The sequence below is a fragment of the Pan paniscus genome, chromosome 4 (genome assembly GCF_029289425.2).
Source record: "Pan paniscus chromosome 4, NHGRI_mPanPan1-v2.0_pri, whole genome shotgun sequence".
In the NCBI taxonomy this organism is placed as follows: domain Eukaryota; kingdom Metazoa; phylum Chordata; class Mammalia; order Primates; family Hominidae; genus Pan; species Pan paniscus.
In genome coordinates this window covers 10,129,672-10,139,700 of record NC_073253.2, presented here as the reverse complement: position 1 = coordinate 10,139,700, position 10,029 = coordinate 10,129,672, and the positions used below count along the sequence as shown (strand labels likewise).

Genomic DNA, 10,029 nt, shown 5'->3' with positions numbered 1-10,029 from the left:
ACTCTGTCTCTTCAGACTGTATTTTTTGCCGTTTAGTGTGCCTTGTCATGTTTGGTGAAATGTGGATGTGATGTACTGGGCAAAAGGAAGTCTTGTAAATAGGCCTTTAGTGTGTGGTGGGTGGTAAGATGTAGGACAGTGTTTCATAGTCCTATGGGTAGGTCTCAAGCCTTAGGTGAGACAGGATGGATGTAGGGGGCTGGATTTGGGTGTCCTTTCTCCTATATGGAAGGCTAGAGCTAGCTTGATTGGGGGTATTTTCCTTCCATCAGGTCAATTAGGCTCTGATACATCCCCAGAAGATCAGGCTTTGGTAAAATACTTTATCTTGCAGTCAGAGCTTGTTAAAAAGAGCAACAGGGATATTTTCTGGGGGAAAATGGTGGCTAGGAGGCAGGACTAACTTGCAGTTCCCACTCAGATGGACAGAGCAGGATGTGGAGACCCACATAATGAACTTTTACTCCAGGAACTACTGCAAGAATGTACCAGAAAAGCTGAGAGAATCCACAGACCCTTTGAAGGAGGTGGATTGCCATTGCAGGTTCTGTGGGACAGCTGAGGAACTGTGAGTCTGCTTGCTTTATCAGCTGGGAGGCTTGTAGCCTGGGGCAGGTTCTCAGGCCTGCTCACTTGCTGCCTGGAAATAAACTCAGTGCTGTTTGTGGAGCATGGTGAGAGTGAGACTGGTCTCTCCGGCTCTGGGCTGCACAGGAACTGAGTGAGGCCTATGGTTGCTGGCTTTCCTCCACTTCCCTGGCAACTTGTGTGACACAACAGAGGCAGCCATAATCCCCTTGGGAACACAACTCCGTTGGCCTAGGAACCATACTCCCATCTGTCATGGCAGCTGCAGCAAGCCTCACCCAAGGAGAGTCTGGCTGGAGGCCAAACAACACAAAACCAGCACACTTAACAAAAATATAACCAATGACCCTCGCAGAGTCCACTTAACTCCCCTCCACCAGAGCAGGTGCTGGTATCCACAGCTGAGAGACCTGAAGATGGATCACATCACAGGACTCCTTGCAGACATTCTCCAGTACCAGCCCAGAGCCTGGTAGGTCTGCTGGGTGGCTAGACCAGTATTCTAAGTGAAGTAACTCAGAAATGGAAAACCAAACATCGTATGTTCTCACTCATCAGTAGGAGCTAAGCTATGAGAACACAAAGGTATAAAAATGATACAATGGACTTTGGGGACTTGGGGGAAAGGGTGGGTGAGGGTTGGGTTAAAAGACTACACATTGGGTACAGTGTACACTGCTTAGGTGATGGCTGCACCAGAATCTCAGAAATCACCACGGAAAACTTATCCATGTAACCAAGCACCACCTGTTCCCCAAAACCTATTGGAAAAAAGAAAGAACAACATGGATGAAACTGGAGATCATTATGTTAAATGAAATAAGCTAGGCACAGAAAGACAAACATCACATGTTCTCACTTACTTGTAGGTTTTTTCACTTACTTGTAGAGGTGGGGATGGTTAATGTGTACAAAAAAATGGATGAATAATACCTACTGTTTGATAGCAGAACAAGGTGACTATAGTCAATAGTAACTCAACTGTACATTTTAAAATAACCTGAGTATACTTGGATTGTTTGTAACTCAAAGGATAAATGCTTGAGGGGATGGATAACCCATTATTCATGATGTGCTTATTTCACATTGCATGCCTGTATCAAAACATCTCATGTACACCAGAAATATATACACTTACCACATACTCACACATTTTTTTTAAAAAAAGAATTATATGATATATTTCAAAATGGTTACTTTTCCCTTCTACCTGCTGAAGACACGAGTGAATTTTTCTCCGATAGCCACTGTGAGAACCTGGTTGAGCTCCATGAGATTAAAATTTTCAAAGATGGTGAGGGGTATGGGGAGGTGGGGACTGATCACTGTATTGACCTATAGTTTTTAACTTTCAGACCTGTCCACGCTGAGTTTATAGCAACTGTCAATTACGGTTCAGATTTTCCTACCCCAGCGTGACTTTCCAAAGAGGCTTCTGCTCATGGATTTCTGCTCCAGTAAATTGTGATTTTTAGTATCTGCCTGTCTCTCCAATTTGTGGGGCAAAAGTTTGCCCTGTGACCTCGCCTCTCTGATCTAAGAAGAATTTTTGATGTTTCCATTTGTTTAGCTTTTGACTTGTTGTTAAGGTGGAGTGGTGACTTCCAAGCTCCTTATATGCTGGACCAGAAATTGAAAGCCAAATTTTAGAAGAAATTATCTCATGGGTTGCTGGCCAGCCAAATGACAGCCATGGCTGGGTTAAATTTGGGGGTGTTATGTGCTCTACAGGGATTCTGCTTCCAGGATCTGGGGAGACAGCAGCCCTCTGGGAAGAACCAAAAGCACAGTAACATTCTAGAACATGTCCACAGTGTGGTAGTTGACCCACTCAGTTCATGTATGCCTCAATAGCATACTGTTAAATTATAAATGTATGAATAAGAAATTTGTAATAAAGATTTTATAATCTCACAGGTCTTTAATAAGGCTAAATAGTAGAGCATGGTATTCAATGACACACTATGTTTAAGAGCTATACAGCTATAATAGGGGATGAAAGACTGGCTTACCCCAGGTGTCAACTGTAATATCTTGGCATGCTTTGCCCGTGATATCTGGGGGACAGAGGTAACATCAAAGAGTAATGGAAGATTAACAGGAGTAGCATCTTGCCGTCCAGCGAGTCCACTACTCTGAGATCCTTTCAGTTCAGTCCTGCTAGGCTGGACGTGGGAGGATGATACACAGGCTGGTGCTGAAGCAGCTATTCGTGGTTAGTTAAAGCAAAAACACGTGGGTGGAATAAGTGAAGGACAATTTATTATATGGGGCATTTGCCGAAGCTATTTTTCTAGCATAGGTGTGCTTTCTTTTTCTCCAGAAAATAAATAGAACAATCTGACTTCCAGTCTTCTTGCTTGTCTCCGGCCTGGATCCACATCGCTTCTTGCTTGCGCAGTTGAAATTATTTTCCCACAGAGTGCCTTACTTTCTGTCTTTTCCCCTTCCAATTCATTCTTCTTACTGCAGGAAGATTTATCCCCTAAAATACCCTGCTTATGATGTACGCTTCCTTTTACACAGCTTTCAAAGGCCCCTATTATACCCAGAGCAAAGTGTAAACTCAGTCAGTATTCCAGAGCTTCTACATTCAGACTACAATTCTTTCAATATTTTTTTCTTATTGTTTCCTGGCTTCTACTGTCCCCTCTGGCCACATTGTTTTCCAGAAGAATGAACGCCCCAGTGCATACCTAAACCTTTGGCCATGCCCTCTTTTCTAGGCTGATGGTTTTCTCTCAGCCCAAACAGGTTCTCTGGTAGCTTAGAGTCTCACCAGAGTCGCTTTCTGTAAGAAGTCTTGTTTCATCTTTATTTTGTCTCCCACAATCTCTAGCAATTCCTTTTTTCTGCTGCTACATCATCTCTAGACTGTGACATTCATTTGTATTGAGCTGTTTGCCACCTTTCACAGCCATTTGTTCTGGTGTTTAAGTCAAGTTCAGGATCAAAGCTCCTGGAGAGATGCCTACCCTTCTCTGCGGTCTTCTCAGGGTCCAACCCAGGGCCCTAATGGGAGGCACTAGTACCTATTTACTGAGTGAGTGAAGGGTACAAAGCAAAGCAGCTGCGAATCTGAGTCAAGGTATTGTGTCCTCCGAGGACGACTAGTGCAAACAGAGACACGCTTCTCAGACAGGGTATGTTCCTGATCAACTGCTCTGTTGCGGCTGAATGCAACCAGCATTATTCTTCCCCACGCAAATTAAATCTGTTTGAGCAGGAGGCCGAGGCGGGCGGATCACGAGGTCAGGAGATCGAGACCATCCTGGCTAACACGGTGAAACCCCGTCTCTACTAAAAATACAAAAAAAAATTAGCCGGGCATGGTGGCCGGTGCCTGTAGTCCCAGCTGCTCGGGAGGCTGAGGCAGGAGAATGGCATGAACCCGGGACGCAGAGCTTGCAGTGAGCCGAGATCACGCCACTGCACTCCAGCCTGGGCGACAGAGCCAGACTCCGTCTAAAAAAAAAAAAAAAAAAAAAACATTTGAGCAAGTGTATCTTAGACTATAGAGTGATATCCTATACATAATGAAACATATAACTCTGGCTTGTATAAATCGACTGTACTCTGCCCCACTGGCGGGATGTTTCTGTGTTTAAGCTTTCTTGAATGCAGTGCTGCATTTGATACTGAAACAAAATGAAATCTTTTCTTGTATTTTCAAGCATGAACATTTAATCCATAAGAGAAGAAATTCAGTAAGTTAATGAATATAGGGTAAAATATTAAATCTTACTGGTGGCTGAAATCATGCAAATTTTAGTAGCTAACATCTGTGGAAAGGATAGTGTTTGTCAGAGGTGGTTCTAAGAACATGTCATGAATTAACTAATCAAATCATCACCATGATGCTATTGAAATGGCCTCATTATCATTATAATCTCCATTTGATCAGTGAGGATCTGATGGGTGGTAAGTTGTGAAGCTTGTGTATAAAACTAAGACATTTAGTTTCAGAGAGAGAACATATCTGTACCCAGTATACAATTCTGCTTCTCTGAATTCTGCCTACTTCTGTCTTGCATGACTGCCCTTATAAAACTAAACATTTCCTTACCATATGACCAAGCGAATGCACTTTTGGGCATTTATCTTAGAGAAATGGAAACTTATCTTCACTCCAAATCTTGTATGATTCAGCTTTATTTGTAATAGAAAAAAACTGGGAACAACCAAATCGATGGATTCATTTGGGGACTGGACCACAGGCTGGGAACCACCTTCTAGTGATGTAATCACCAGCTGGACTCCATTGGGACATCTCAACTTTGTTGCTCAAATAGAGGTTCTGTAAGATTATAAGGCAATTATGTGTCTTTTCTAGACCATTAAGCAGGGGGAAAAAAAGCACTTTAAAGAGGGCACTGTTTTCATATCTATTTACATAGAGTCTAGTTTTTGTCTCCTTGTGAGAGGCTGCTTATTTGAAATTTTCACCTTTAGCTATTTTTTTTTTTTTTTTTTTTTTTTAGACAGAGTCTTGCTCTGTTGCCCAGGCTGGAGTGCAGTGGCGCGATCTGGGCTTATTGCAACCTCCACCTCCCGGGTTCAAGCAATTCTTCTGCCTCAGCCTCCCGAGTAGCTGGGATTACAGGCACCTGCCATCACACCCAGCTAATTTTTGTATTTTTAGTAGAGATGGGGTTTCACCATATTGGTCAGGCTGGTCTTGAACTCCTGACCTCAGGTGATCTGCCCACCTCAGCTTCCCAAAGTGCTGGGATTATAGGTATGAGCTACCACACTCGGCCACCTTTAGTTATTTTGCTGTCTTGTGTTCAAATTGAGAGGGAAAGAAGTTCCCCTTGGTATACTATTTCAGAAAACTTGGGCTGTATAAGAGAGAGTGGAATGGAGAAATGAAGACAGTGGTCACTCCTGTCCCTCTGAACTCCTCTGCTGGTCATACATCCTGAGTGCCGACTCCACCCTTAAGCTCATACTGTTGTCTGTCTATAATTTTCCTCTAAAATATTTTAGTATAGATGGTGTAAAATATTTATATGTGTGGGCTAGTTTCACTCTATGTCCTAAGGGTGGTTAGTTGGCATTTATAGTGTCCAAAAGAGAAATACACATTCCAATGGTAGGCACGGTTAGCATTTTAAAGATAGCCAACAAGAATTCGCAGTTCCATGTCCACTTCCTGTCTTCAACGACCTCCATCTGTAAATGTCTGCACTAGATAATTGTTAATTAGCATGAGGATTATTGCAGATAAATTTTATTGAAAGAAATGGGTGGTGCGCATGATCGTTGGAATATTGTGGGTTGGTTAATCCCTGTCCAGGCCCCTCTGCCTGTCTGTGGACAGGGGTGCAGGAATCTGGAGGGCCCAGCGGCTACATGTTCTCCTTTAGAGTATTGCCCTTCATCTAGGACTCTCTGTTGTTTTGCTTCCTGCCTCTTAATTGGGAATTCTGTGTCCTGATCATGCAAGGGACTTGAGGAGTTTCTAAGTGGCCAAGACCTGGGACCTTGCAGAGTTTCTAGGAACAGATTGTTTCATGCCTGCTTGCCAAGAAACATTGATTTCTGTGGCAGAATTCTGTCTGCAACCTGCTTTCATGGTGATGTGCCATCTGGTGGTGGCAAAGCCATGTGCGAGAGGCCTCAGTGTTCTTTCTCATAACTAGAGACCAGCAGGAATAGGCCTAGCTTAGGGAAGGTCTCAAAACCACGTACACATGGCTTCTACCTTGTCCCTCTCTCTTAAAGAATTTCCTCGATCTTGGAGCCTGGAGATGAGGAGGCTTTGTGAGGATAAGATTAGATTATTGTGCCATAAAATTGGAAGTACTTTAAAATCTGGGCCCCTTTGTATTTGTGAATTCTGTACTTCCTACTCAGTAATTTACTGTCACATTTTCCCCACTGATAATAGGAGGAGATACACTTAAGGATGTATATTTTTCAAAGATGGTTATTTTGGAGCTTAAACAGTGTCAGATTATGGTAAACAATTATTAGGCAAGGAAAATTAGCCCACTTAATTAACCTAAGATATGTATTAATAGTTTAAAGCTTAGTCATTAGGAACACAAGGATGCGTTGGGAACAGTAACAGTCTTACTTAGAATTCCGAAGTGAGTCCCCGTGTCATTAGAAAATACATTGTTATGAAATTCAGAAGATTAATTAAAGTTAAAATTTGAGGGACTATATTGAAGATGTGTCCTTGGCTCATGTTTCCTCTTTAAGTGTTGTGTTTATATATCAATCTAAAACAGAAAATATGTTCTTTAATCTGCAGGCTCTTAGTAATTTTATCTTTCTCTTCAGATGAATTGTTTAGTTGCTTTCATCATCTTCCTCGTACATTTTGAACTGCTTAGTCTACCAAAGTAGAAGAATCATGCTTAATAAAACCAAATGACTTCTTCTTTCAAATGTTAATTCAGCAAGAAGAAAAAAGAAAGCACCCTCCCAAGAATGGGAATGTATGATCTCATAAAAGTTGTCTTTAGGCAAAGATATAATACATGCCTACTTTGTCATTTCAGGAAAGTTATTGAAGTCAAAAACAGCCAGTGCCTAAGTTCTGGGTATAGACGTGTGGTTAGCCTAAAGTTACACACACAGTAGTGGATTGTTAACTTGAACACACCAGTTGCAAATCTAGGTTTTTTTTGTTTGTTTTTTGTTTTTTGAGATGGAGTCTTGCTCTGTCACCCAGACTGGAGTGCAGCGGCGTGATCTCGGCTCACTGCAACCTCTCCCTCCTGGGTTCAAGTGATTCTCCTGCCTCAGACTCCCGAGTAGCTGGGATTACAGGCATGCGCCACCACGCCCAGCTAATTTTTGTATTTTTAGTAGAGACGAGGTTTCACCATATTGGCCAGGCTGGTCTGGAACTACTAACCTTGTGATCCACCCACCTTGGCCTCCCAAAGTGCTGGGATTATAGGCATGAGCCACCGTGCCCAGCCATATCTAGCTGTTATTTTGTTTTGTTTTGTTTTGTTTTGTTTTGTTTTAAGAAAACCTCATGTTACATCCCTTTAAATAATTAGCTGGAGGAAAAATTAAGATCATCCTTAGTCTTCTGGGTAAGTAGCCATTTTTCCTGGTGCCCTAGAAATTACATAACACAGATGTTTTCATGGTAAAATGCTTGAGTGCAGAGGCTAAGAGACTTGCCTCTCTGAACCATCGACATTCATTCTCTTCTCCTGGATGACTTCTTGGGGATCAGAGCCAAACTGTTGTCTCCCTTCTTAGCCCCAAAGTTGTCATGCACACAGTAGATGCAGAAGCAGTGGGTGCATTTAGCAAGTCCTGCTGTGTTCATGGGATCGGACTTATTGCTTGGGGAGATACAAAATAATTAACTAGTGTGGCAAATGAGGTCCTTGCCTTGAAAGAACTTAGAATATAGGCATGAAGTGCTAAGACCTAAACAACATTGCCAAATAGGCATGGCAAAGTGGATAAAGTCTAGCGTGATTTCTTTAGCCCTTGTTTTCGGGGCACAAAGTAAAGCCATTAGGTGAGGAATACTTTCCATAGAAAGTGTTCTTCAAGTGGAAATGATCTTCAAGTGGCTGAACCCTGAGGGAGGTCTAGAATTTGGGTCGGCGGTTTGGGTCAGCGGTTAGAGAAGGGAGGACAAGTAACAGAGACAAGGCTCACAGAGCTTCAGCCCGTCTGGAGAATAATGATGGATACGTTTTCTAAACTGACCTAAGCCAATTAGGTTCTTTTTGGTATAAAATGTAGCCTCCAAAAAATGAAAGGTGGCTGAGGTTTAGCCATTCTCCTGTAACCTCAAATGCCAGTTTAAAGAAAGCCAGTCCCAAACCAAATTCTGCTACCCATATGGACATTTACTAAACAAATACTATTAGCAAAAGACACGAGAGATAATCCAACCAGTTCTGTAAGATTCATGAAGTCCCAGTTCTCTGTGTTTTGTGGTCACCCTTTGATAGGCAGAAACCTCTCACCTTGGTGGCTAGACCCAAGTTGCTTGGGGAGGCGGGGAAGCTAACAGGTCTCTCAGGATCCATATACCTTGAATAAGGGTTGGGGTAGCTCTAAAATATTTTCACCAATACCCATATCTTGGATAGCTTTAATTTCACACTGAGAAGCTAGTTATAACATTCATCATAGAAATTTTAGAGGCCACTGTTTTCACCAATAAAGACCCATCCCTAACCCTGGATGTGCTAATAATCACAGTACAGGTTGGAGGTTGAAATTCAGATGTGTTCATATCAGTTTTACAAAGCAATGGCTTCTTGACTGTAATTCCATCAGATTACAGCTGGACTCTCTGTTTCTTATTAGGGCAACTGATGCCTCTAGAATTATAATTTCAGTGGAAAGGCACACACAGAATATTGCACTGTCTGTGATAAAATATTTTTGAGAGCATTGTAGACAGTGCGATTTAAGATTGGTGGGCTGGGGCAGATCTGTTGATAGAGTGCCCAGAAGGGCAGACTGCATATATTGGATTTGTAACAGAACAGATCTCTGATGGTTATTGTCTACTTCTAGAGTTTAGGCAGAAAAGGATAAGAAAAGAAAAAGAAAGACCTCTCAGTTGACCATTGCACTGATTCAAAAGGAAGCCTCGCCTCTGCAGGCTTTTTGAGGCAGCGCTATTCCAGTAATCAGCAGACTGCCTGCTGCCCGGCTCAGCCACAGTGATTGCATATGGCTGCGGCTGCTACATCACTACAGGGGGTGGTATTGACTTTCAAAGGCAATGGCGGTCCCTTCATCTGTGCCATTTCCTCTGAAACAGAAGTTATTTTCTCTCACAACTGTGCATCATATTTATAATAGCTTATTGATCAAAGCCGCGTCCACTTTCAAAGCAGGAAGAAACCAGGTGTCTCCTTCTCATATGTTGGCTTTCCATCAGAAGGCACTGGTTTTGCAGTCCCAGCTCTTCTGCAGAAGCCATGGTGCCTTAATCCCTTCCTTCTCCCCCATCACCCCCCTTCACACACACGCAGTGACATGTGCTTAGGCATGAGAAAGCCAAGGGCCTTGGTATAAGGTAGGGAGTGAGCTGAACTTGCTGCACTGGGCTACTCAGACAGTTCTTTGTCAGTTGCAGCCATACTTGTTCATCAGGAAGCCTCCCTACCACCACATGGTCTTCTCCAGTTATGTTAGATGTGTATGTGTACCACTTTCTGGCATTCATGTTTTAAATTTTAGAGAAATGCTAAACCTCATCCAGAAAGCCTGAAAACCTCATTCTCACTATGCTGGGTAGAAGTTGGTATAAGGCAACCTTTGCTTTGTATCTTGGCCAAAAATTTACCAACTGAACCACACAAAGAAACCTGCTGTGAAGTGGTTTCACCTGCAAAGGGGCCCCATGGCCTTGGGGCTGATGACCTCATTTTAGGAGTCTCCAATGTCTATAAATCTGTTTATAGCCTGCCTTAGCATATCTAGGTGACCAGGATA

At 42.7% G+C, this 10,029-nt stretch overlaps 1 protein-coding gene across 3 annotated transcripts in view; it reads left to right on the top strand.

The window, feature by feature from the left end:
- The first annotated feature begins 813 nt into the window (after window positions 1-813).
- TAS2R1 (taste 2 receptor member 1) overlaps window positions 814-10,029 on the top strand; it is a 276,485-nt gene continuing 267,269 nt past the window's right edge. Inside the window, exons 1-2 of one of the 3 annotated variants that reach the window (XR_008955561.1) lie at window positions 874-1,173; window positions 1,944-2,045. The gene's annotated coding sequence lies outside the window, so the exon portion shown is untranslated. Of the gene's footprint in view, window positions 1,174-1,943; window positions 2,046-10,029 lie in introns of all 3 variants that reach the window. The other 2 variants (XR_010112174.1, XR_008955562.1) reach the window with 2 other exon arrangements.